We start from the raw sequence: 11,943 nt of genomic DNA on the forward strand, positions 1-11,943 counted from the left end.
ATCATATATTAACATGGTTCTCCGCTTTCAAAAGAGAGCCAATCTGGTATAAAGGTTAAGGGTACAGGCTAGAAACAGAGACTGTGAGTTCTAGCCCTGCCTGCTGGGTGACCTTAGGCCAGTCATTCTCTCTCAGCCCTAGGAAGCAGGCAATGGCAAACCACTTCTGAAATCTTGCCAAGAAAACTAAATCAAATTGTCCAAGAGTTCACACTGACTTGAAGGCACCCCGTTCTTGTAATGCCTCAAGAAATAATCCTCATTTTTAAAATGTAATTTCCTTTTTATTTCAATATCTTCAATTGATCCATTTTCCTAACCAATGTTTAATCTAGGTGCAACTCTCTCAAGATATTAACTACATCCGATGAACATGATATAAAACTTTATGCCACAATAATAATAATAATAATAATAATAATAATAATAATAATAATAATAATAATAATAATAAATTTGAATTTATTAGCCGTTCCCTCTCCACACAGGACTCGGGGCGGCGTACAATAAAACATATAAAACATAAAAACATATGTGCAAACACATAAACATCCAAATACACACATATACAAAGACATACATGCACAGAGGAGGTAACAAATTACATCACATTAGGAATGTTAAAAATCAGCCATTAAAATACCCCATTAATAATAACACAATTTAAAATTCAAAAGGACTGTCAGGAGGAATAAGAAAAAAATTACGGTTGAGCCAGACCAGATAATTGAAAGAGGTGGGTCTTCAGCTGTACACGGAAGGAGCGGAGATCGGAAGTAGTCCTGATGTCACGGGGGAGGTCATTCCACAGGGCTGGGCCCATCACAGAGAAGGCTCTGCTCCTGGGTGTCGCCCCCCGACACTGTTTAGTGGACGGCACCCGAAGAAGTCCCTCTCTGTGTGAGCGGATTGGTCGTAGGGATGTATGGGGCAGGATGCGATCCCGCATGTAACTAGGTCCTGTGCCATGAAGCGCTTTAAAGATCGTAATCAAAACCTTGAAACGCACTCGGTAGACTACAGGAAGCCAGTGCAGCTCGCGCAGGAGAGGTGTTACAGGGGAGTATCTAGTCCTCCCCATAATCACCCGCGCGGCCGCATTCTGGACCAACTGCAGTCTCCGAGTGCATCTCAAGGGAAGCCCCATGTAGAGAGCATTGCAGTAGTCCAGGCGAGACGTCACCAGCGCATGGGTGAATGTGCGTAGGGCATCCCGGTCCAATAAGGGGCGCAATTGGCGCATCAGGCGAACCTGATGGAACGCCCCCCTTGCCACGGCTGTTACATGGTCATCCATGGACAGCCGGGCATCCAGGAGGACGCCCAAATTGCGCACCCGTTCCATGGGGGCCAGTTGCTCGCCCCCAATGGCCAGAGATGGAAGCAACTGGTTGAACCGGGGGGGCGGAAGCCACAGCCACTCCGTCTTGGAGGGGTTGAGTTTTAGTCGGTTGCCATCCATCCAGACCCGTACGGCCTCCAAACACCGGGACATCATTTCAACGGCCTCGTTGGGGTGGTTCGGGGTGGAAATGTATAGCTGAGTATCATCAGCATACAGATGATATCCCACCCCAAAACCACGGATGATCTTGCCCAGCGGTTTCATGTATGTGTTGAACAGGAGAGGCGAGAGCACCGACCCCTGTGGCACCCCACATGTGAGGGGGCTCAGGGTCGATCTCTGCTCCCCTGCCAACACACGTTGCGTCCGGCCAGAGAGGTAGGAGCCAAACCACCGTAAAACGGTGCCCCTGACTCCCAGCCCCTCTAGCCGGTGCAACAGGATACCATGGTCGATGGTATCGAACGCCGCCGAGAGATCTAATAGGACCAGGATAGAGGAACAACCCCTATCTCTGGCCCTCCAGAGATCATCAACCAACGCGACCAAGGCTGTCTCCGTGCTGTGCCCGGGTCGGAAGCCGGACTGGCGCGGGTCTAGATAATCATTCTCCTCCAGGTGACGTGGAAACTGTTGTGCCACCACACTCTCTACAACCTTCGCTAAAAAGGGAAGGTTGGAGACTGGACGATAATTGACTAGCTCCGTTGGGTCCAGGGAAGGCTTCTTGAGCAGGGGCCTCACAACCGCTTCTTTCAAGGCGGCCGGCAGAAACCCCTCGCCCAACGAAGCATTCACTAGGCCCAGGAGCCAGTCGCGTGTAACCTCCCAGGATGCCAGTACAAGCCAGGAGGGACACGGGTCCAATAAACATGTGGTAGGTCGCAGACGTCCACGCAACCTGTCCAAATCCTCGATGGCAACCGAGTCAAACTCCTCCCAGAATGGTCCCTCAAGACTCGCCTCGGGCGCCTCCACTGGACCACTGAAAGGGGCCCATCCCATCCGGATTTGAGCGACTTTGTCCTGCAGATATTTCCCAAACTCCTCTGCTCTGCCCTGTAAAGGGGCTTCCCGCGGCCTCTCAAACAAGAGGGAGCGTGTCACCCGAAACAGGGCGGCAGGGCGGTTATCTGCAGACGCAATAAGAGCGGCACAATGTTGACGTTTGGCCGCTCTTAATGCCACAAGGTACGTCCTCAAATAGGCTCGTGCCTGTGCTCGGTCAAATTCGGAACAGGAGGATCTCCAACGACTCTCTAGGCGTCTCTTGTGGCATTTCATCACCCTTAGCTCCTCGGTGAACCAAGGGGCCAGGGTGGTTCGTCGCCGCAGGAGAGGCCGCAAAGGCGCCACTTGGTCTAGGGCCCCGGCAGTCGCACTATTCCATGCGTCTACCAGGTCCTCCACCCGGGGGCGGGTCAGGTCTACAGGAGGTGGCCCAAGCTCCGTCTGGAACTTATCTGGTTCCATCAGGCGCTTGGGGCGGAACCATCTAATACCTTCCGGTTTCGCCTCCCCGCAGCGGGGGGTAGCACCAGGGAAGTCAAGTCGGAGAAGTGAGTGATCTGACCATGACAGGGGAATAATAGTTGAATCCCCTATTCCCAGATCACTCGTCCACTGGCCAGAGACAAAGACAAGGTCCAGCGTGTGGCCCCCCTCGTGAGTAGGGCCCTGAATTAATTGGGTCAGGTCCATGGCTGTCATGGAAGCCATGAACTCCCGAACCCCCTCAGACGCTTCTCCCAACGACGGCAGGTTAAAATCCCCCATCACTAAAAGTTGGGGGGTCTCAACCGCCACCGATGAGATCAGCTCGAGGAGTTCAGGCAGGGCCGCTGATGTATAGCGAGGAGCCAGGTATACTATCAGCAGGCCCAACTGCCTCCCTGGGCCCCATCTCACGACAAGGGACTCACACCCGGATGTCTGCGGCACAGTGAACTCTCTCGGCTCCAAGTCTTCCCGGATAATCACTGCTACCCCACCGCCCCTTCCCTGGGCCCGAGGCTGGTGAAATGCTTGATAACCTGGCGGCACATTTCCACGAGGGGTAGGCCTCCCTCGTGGCCCAACCAGGTCTCAGTTATTCCTGCGAGGTCCGGCTCCCCCTCCAAAATTAGATCGTGGATGAGGGGGGCCTTATTGACAACGGACCTCGCATTGCATAACAACAGTCTCAGGCCTTGGGTCTGTAGATCCTGACCACCTAGTATGCAGGGGTTGGTACAAACGACCGGGTATGACCAAAAACCCCGGTCTCCCAACCGACTACGCGCTCTTGATCTGTCCTCGCACCTGCCCCTCCCCACGACCGTTGGTATCAAAGAGCCCTGCACTGGAATGCTATCTTCCCTCTCCTCCCCCACTCCGCTCCCTCCTCCTTCGACCACACCTAGATGCCTGGCTCTACCATCACTCCTGACCTGGTCCCCCCCCCATCCCTGGAACCCCTTACAATTTTTAAAAGACAATTAATTAAAAAACCCCTCAGTGTGCGCTTCCTCCACCTCTCTGGGTTAATAAACCCGTCCTCAAGGTGGGCCCTTGAAAGGGCAGGAGGCCATAACTGCGAGAGGGGGGACTCTCGTAGCTGTAGCAGGTCTAGCCTTGTATATAACATATTGAACAGGGCCAAGTTCATCAAGTGGGAGCTGTCGATGTTAATATGTGTTAGCAGCCGCAATTCCCACTAAGGGGATAATCCTGGCAAGGGGATAGTCCTGGCAAGGGGATAGGCAGATGGAGATAGTCCACATCTAGATGGAAATGATGGGCTGATGGAAATAAAATAGCCAGCTGGTGAATAAAAGGCTGCAGCTAAGGGGTAGTTCGTAATGGGCGGTAGGGCGGGTAGCCCATAATAAGTAGGTGGTAAATGAGTGGGGGGGGGCGGATAGTAGTGAGCACAGCAAAGTACAGGGTCAGACCTTCTGCATGGGCCTCTGATGTTCCAACGCCTCCGTTCCATGGCCTGCCTTTATTATAAATAGTCCTCCGTCCATTTGGCCACCCACAGTCGTTGTTATTGGGCCCGGGGGGGGGGTCCGAGGGGGCTGCATCGGCTTCCCTGCGGCCTCCCTGCAGCCCTTCTGCCGATCTTTCCACTTTCCACTTTTCCACCGACCAGCATGGCTTCCGCCCTGTCCACCCAATGCAAAGAGGAAACATGCCAGCAGTTTGGGGAGTGGCATTAAGCTAGCCACGCCCACCCAGTTGGCCATGCCCAGTGAGTGGTGTCAAGATGATCATGGCCACCAAGTTGGCCACACCCACCCAGTTGGGCACGCCCGCCTGCCCCCCCCAGTCAATCACAGCCCTGATGCAGTCCTCCATGAATTTGAGTTTGACACCCCTGCTCTATGACACTAAGAAAACAGTAGCTAAAAACAGGATGTTGAGTAGACATCTCTCTCTCTCTCTTTCACTCTCTCAAAACACTAGAGTGCACATTCACTCAGCAAAATTGATGGGCAGTTGATTCAAGACAGACAAAAGAAAGTCCTTGTTTTACACAACATACAATTAAGAGTGTTTGAATTTGCTCAAATGTGGTAACAGCCACAAGCTATTTAAAACAGGACTATACAAGTTTGCGGACTAGAAGTTGATATTAGCTGTGGTTGCATAAAAAGGAATGTCCATATTTGGAGGAAGCCTACTACCTCCAATACTGGCTATTAGGGAATAAGCAGGAGTGAGTTTAGTGTGTTTGTGGGCCTTGTGCTCCGCAGTGATATCTGGATAGCTACTATTGAAATCAGAAAGCTGGTTTAAATGGTTTCTAATCTTAATGGGTTCTTTTTCCTGGAAGAAAGTTGTCCTGTGTTGTTACTTTCATTCTCTGTAGATCAATCAAAGAAGTAGCAGGATTTAAAAACTCCACGTTCTGCTAGCAAATGAAATATTGAACTTTAGACATACAGTATTTGTGATATAAAGCTAAGCAATTGCAATTTTACTGAAAGCATTCCCAGCCTGTTTCTCTAAAGGTTTGCCTGTTCTGAAGGTGTCAGGCAACTTATCTTTGGGAAGTAATGAATTATGTAAAGATAGTCTTTAAATAAGAGCAGGCGGTTTTTGTTTTTCTTTTGTCCTGCATATTTATACAATATTTGATGCCAAATATTCCCAGAGATACTGGAACCCTCATTTATCATTTCCTGAAAATTACGTATGTGATTAGAAAATGCTGTAAAGTGATGGGCAAGGCCTCAGTTTTATTTGGCTCATACATACGATGCTTAATCTGACCCACAGCTAAATTTCAGAAGCTCTGTGCCAACACTCAGCCCATAAACATATAAATTTTGTGTTAACATATTTATGCTGCAGTGCTCAGAAACTGTCTTCCCAAACAGTAAATTAAAAACAATACATCATGTGATCTGTTAGGCCTTGTGTATGCATAGTATGCATACTGACATGGATGAAATTTCAACCCAGGAGCAAGTAACAGCATCAAGTAAAATTCAGCAGATACTAAAAAGCAAAACAGTGCTGAATTTGGTTGGTTTTTGGATGGAAAACTACCAGGGAATCCTGGAGCGTAGGCTATTTTGGAAAAATAAAAGTACATCTTGAAAATGAACAATGACAACCCACTTCCTTATTATATTGTTAAAAAAACAACATTGATGTCTCCTGTTAGTCATGAGGAGTCAAACTTGACTTGAGGGAAATTTTATTTAAAAGAGAAATACTAATCATTCAGCAGCTCTTATCTCAACTCCAAATTCAATCCTGTTTCATATAGGATAACCTTTTCTTTTATAGACTCATCTAGCCAAACACTGATCAGTTAATACATTGACATTCACCAGGTATTTTAATTTCCAACTCATCTTGGCAGTTTCAGGAGGCATCAAGACAAGAAGTTTAATACATCTGTGACAGATGGCTTAGACATAGTTGCATTCAGCTTGATGAGTTTCAATCTGTTATGAAGTTCAATCTAAAAAGAGCAATAATTTGCATTCAGAAAAAGTTCTAGCACTGAAAAGTTTAGTTGGAAACACAATTTATTCTAGGAATAAATCCCATCAAAACAGATAAAATCTGATAAAAATCTGTGCATTGGATTGCACAGTAAATAAGTAAATTAGCTCTTCCCCCAAATGGCCAAATCCTAGATCACATGGGTTGCTGTTAAGAACTTTCAGCAACAGAAGCTTTATAAATGTTAAATGAAACAAAGATTGCACCGTTTCCAGAAATTAGCCGTATTTTAGCAAACCCAATAGTGTTATGTCGTATTTTAAACATTTAACACTTCTATGTATTTTAACATACTCTGTTTTACTAGATTGTGTATTAGTTAGATTAACCCAAATTATCAGGTTGGAGAATATGAAAAATTTTACAGGGTGTCAGCCTCTGCTTTGCTTACTTGCTATCGGCTGCCATAGAAATGTGGAGGGTGGGGGCATGGTATTTGGGATGGGAATAAATGGTACAGGAGGTGATATGGAAAAGGAGTTTTTTTCTCACCATCTTCTGCGCATGCTGGTAGCTGGTAGTTGGTCCTGGTCAAGGCCAACTGTCCTGCATACCAACATGATGATGCCTTTTGGAGATGCAATCCACATGACACCTAAGGGAGTTGCAGATTGGACACTGGGGTAGGGTCGTTGGAGGGAGAGGGCTGGGTTATCATTTGATATGTACTTGTTTGTGCCTTTCTGGCTCAGATCTTGCTTTACTTTCGTTGCTATCTTTTCATAACCAGTAGAAGTATTTTAATTCCATGAACAATGGAGTTGGGAGTTTTCTTTCTTGGTTATTGATGGAGGCACGCCTGACACAGGGTTAAATTTAATTTGACACAAATTTTCTACAGACTGCCAAATCTGAGTATTGGCTTGAAAGTTCTATTTGTAATTTCTTGTCCTGGTTTGGCTTAACTACTAGAGATATAAACACCCCATTTTTGTTGTTGTTGTATTTTGCTCTTGCAATTACACTCTTTCTTGTTTGCAAGCATATTCTGCACTATTAACAGAACATGAGACATACATACAATTATGATTACATCAACGGTTATGTTGATATCAAAAATATTGAAACATATATTCCAATGTTGAAGGAAGGAAAGGACTGAGTTCAAAGTAAAAATTGGATAAAATACAAAATTCATACACGAGACAGGCTAAACAGAAAGTGCATGGAGATTTTGATGGAAATAAATGTGTGCAAATAGACATGGTTGTGAGAACCTCAAACAAAAATAAGGCTGCATTCAATCAACATGTTAAGTTTAATGTACTTGTTTGTTACTGAATGTATAATGGTCTAGCTAGAAGGGAAAATATATTTGCATTAAAAGTCAGAATCACAAGTGGAAATATAATTTTTTCTACACAAGACAAGCAAAAAACAAACTACTCAGAGCAATCCCAAAGGTGCTTTTTTCAAGAGGCAACTGGACTTTGTTTTTCTTTAAAGACCTTTCACTTCTCACCCAAGAAGCTTCTTCAGGATGAGAAGTGAAATGTCTTCAAAGAAAAAGCAAGAAAGTCCACTTATATCTTGAAAAAAAAGCATCTTTGGGACCACCATGACCTGGATGACTGAGAATCTCCTTAGACATTTAGTTATGCTCAGAGCAATGTTTTGTGAGATTGGTGGCTATACAAATTTACTTAATACTTAACAAAAGATTGACAGAATTAGTATGTCTGAACCTGAACACCAGACAAATACATCTCTCTCTCAATCTCTCTCTCTCTATATATATAAAACATAGTAGTTATGCTTTACAAATGAATTATGTGGAAAGGTTGTGGAAAGTGCTATACATTTATTCTTTTCTTTATTGTGGTTCTGAAAGTTCAGTAAAACATAACATTTAAAAAAATATGGGGTGAAATGAAGATCTTAGTATAAGAGGAGGAAAACCTCCCTAGCAGCAAAAAAAGAAAAAAAAAGAAATGCAACTCTTTATGTGGTTGAAGTAAATGATACTGAATCTTGCATGTTTTATTTTGAAGTATATATAACAAGGCAGTCTTGTACTCTATAAACTGTAAAATACCATGTCACTGCTGTAATTGAGAATCTAATTCAGAAACCCTAAATCCTATCTGAGTTTCTTTGTTCTTATCAGATTCAGTTTTTATCCGGAGGAAACCACAAATGACAATCAGACAGGGCTTTCATATTTCCTAATTTTAAGAACTTATGGTTTAAATCCTGAAATGATTACTGCCAATGTCCTGTGTGTTTCTCAATGTGTAACTAGCTCTGGCCCAGTACTGAACAGTACCAGGATTCCTTAGATCAGACATCAGAATTCTTGCAGGCAGAGGTTTTTTTTTAGTCCAGTTGAACATCTTGACTTAATGGCTATGTTTATGCAACACATGAAGCCACAATCTGCTCATCACATTTCTGATGTGTTCTGCAAGTCTAAAAAAATTTGAGTTACATGAGCAAACTACAGTTGAGTTAATCATGGATATTATGTGAATACAACCACTGAAACATTATCTATATACAGACTATAGGCATGTTCGGACTTAAAATTGCTCCTGTCCTATACTCATGCAAGTTTGATACTAACTAAACCAACTCAATCTGGTCCAGGCTAAAATACTCTGGCAACAGGTTCAGTTTAAACTGCAGATTATCATTTTCCTCCCATTGAATATTTCCACACCTGCTCTATGGATGACATTTCCACTGTCTGGTTTCTGAAGGGTCTGAAGATCTGATTTTTCTCTTAAGTACAGGACAAGGATGTTATGTGAGCTCATTTTCAATGGCTTTAATGTGGGTTGTCTATGTCGATGTGTTTTTGTGATTTCTGCTGGGTTTCATTTGTTTGCTGCTTTTAACCCTCTGTTAATTATCCAAAGTCACATGGAGAAAAACCATCTAAATTGAAATAAATACATTGCCCTGCTCTGTTCTCAAATTTCCTTTCCTTAGAATCAATTGTTTTCTTTTTTGGACATATATCTTTTATTTACACACATACACAAAGTTAAGTTGAATTTTTACGTATATAAAGTATTGAAAGGAAGTAATAACATACAACTAAAAATACTATTTCCAGCAGCACACTAATATTTCTATACCTTCATTTACCAATGTTGCAGAAATAACAGAGCAGTTAAGATCTCTGGTTAGCATGCAGAAGTTTTCTGGTTTGAAATCCCGTGGGAATGTCTTCTTTCCTTAATGATAGCTTTTCTTTACTCAAGTAGGTAGTGTTCCCCCATTCTGTTTTTTAAAAAAATAAATCTTGAATTTTATCATTTTACCTTTTTCAATAATCTCACATAGAAAAAATTCATTCCAGCTCCCAAATATCCCAAACACAACTATGCACTTTCTGTGAACTATGGGTAAAACCCTCCCACTTCAGGTGACTTGGGAAATGGTAAAATCCTTAACGTTAAAAAAGAGAAAGGAAGAAAAGGGGGGGGGGATAAGAGGGGTAACTACCAACCTATGCTAAGTGCAAATTTTAATCACTGTGCTGTTATAGCAACCTGATAACAAGTAATGATATATAGCCTCTTTGAATGCATGATAAGCATTGGATTAGTTGAAGGAGTAATATGGTACTTTTCAAAATCAGTCAATGTACTCCTGAATGTAGCCTGCAGCCAATACAAGTGTCCTAGCCCTAAACAAACAGAAACTCTCAATAAAACATAACAGGGAAAACAGACTTTACAAATGGAAGGAAAAAAGTGCTCAAGAAGTTGTTTTGATGATGATTAGGAGGTTAAATAGGGTACGCGGTGGCTCAGTGACTAAGACGCTGAGCTTGTCGATCAGAAAGGATGGTAGTTCGGCGGTTCGAATATCACGTAACTGAGTGAGCTCCCATTATTTGTCCCAGTTTATGCCAACCTAGCAGTTTGAAAGCATGTAAAAATGCAAGTAAAAAAATAGGAACCACCTTGGTGGGAAAGTAACAGTGTTCCGTGCGCCTTCGGTGTTGTCATGCTGAACACATGACCAGAGAGACATCTTAGGACAGCACTGGCTCTTCAGCTCTGAAACAGAGATGAGCACCGCCCCCCAGAGTTGGGAACGACTAGCACATATGTGCGAGGGGAACCTTTATCTTTAGGGGATTAATAGAAGGCAACATCATCCATTATTACCCTACCATGGAAAAATGGTTGCCTACCTACTCTGGTAATATGATGGCCAGACACTGCAGATAAGCCTTAAACAATGTCTGCAAAGTCCGCTTGACTGATAGCAGTAGCCTGTCCCATCTTCATTCAGGTATGGTTTAAATATATCTAGTCCTTAGTTTGACTGATCATCACTTGGTACCATTCCAAACTATCTTTCTCAGTTGAAGGATAATAGAACCCTGGAAAACAGGAATTGATGCATCCTTATTACTCCAATTACAGTATACTATAGCACTTGCCACTATCCTGAAGGAAATGTAATCTGATAATTTTAAGAAAAATAATTTTTAGACTTTAAATGACAAAGGGGTTGGTCTATGCACCTTACCATTAAAAAAAAAGTTAGATATTTTGCATCTTGCAGGCATGCTCATTCTTCTAGGCCAGTAGGCAAAATTTCAGACTATAAAGAAATATGGTGGGCATTTTTACAAAACAATTACTGTAGATGTATTGCCCATTAAAGTGGCTCCTACAATGCTGCCATTTACAAAATATCAGTAAACTAGTGAAGATGCTGTCTCTCACCAGGTTAGATAGCACCATCCTGCCAGTTTCCTGATGCTTTTTTTTCTCTGCAAGTAATAGTAATTCCAGTTCTAAAACTGGATTTTACTCCGTTAAATTTCTTTATTATAAATGCATGCGAATAAATACAGTTCTCTAAACTGCCTTTGAATAAAGTACACCAAGTTGACAACTTCCATTATTTTAGTTAAGTATATTCTATTTCAAAAAGTTAGATAGGGCAGGTAGCACAATAGATCTAAAAATGTAGCAGCTGTGAATACCAAGTGTGAATTGTTATTCATCAATCATATATGCATTTTTAAGAACACATATCTATTTAGACTAAGAAGAGCTAGCTTCATTGTTTACAATAATCAAGTGGGAGCTTGGGCAGTTTGGGAGAAATAAATATTTTTAATACAAAGAATTACTGTGATTTACCTTAGGCACTCAGATCAGTACAAGATACACTTAAACAACTAATATAAAATGGGTTAGCTTTAGGAAGTTTGTGTCAGCATTTATAATCTTTGATGTTATCATGGCATCACAAATAGAAGCAGGTCCATAAAATAAGAGAGAGCAAGTTAAAGCAAGTAACGATTACACAATTACCATGAAGATCAGATTAAATAGAAGTCATGCAAAGCAAGGAGAATCAAACGGTTTACCATCTATTTTGCGGCATTTAAGGCTTGGGTAAACATCCGGTTCTCTGCAAGATTAAATTACAGAAGGTTAAACTCGCTCTCTAACGTGCGTGAATATTTGGTCCATATCCCATTATTTTGTTTAATATGGTCTCATGTGAAACCACAGAAGCACATTTTAATACCACAGAACTCAATAACGTCCTGATTTTTAGTCCAGAGTACACTCTTGCTGGGGTCCTTGCTTGACAGGATGGCCAGGCCAGGCCAGTGATCA

This window comes from Natrix helvetica (genome assembly GCF_964273705.1).
Source record: "Natrix helvetica genome assembly, chromosome: 1".
In the NCBI taxonomy this organism is placed as follows: domain Eukaryota; kingdom Metazoa; phylum Chordata; class Lepidosauria; order Squamata; family Natricidae; genus Natrix; species Natrix helvetica.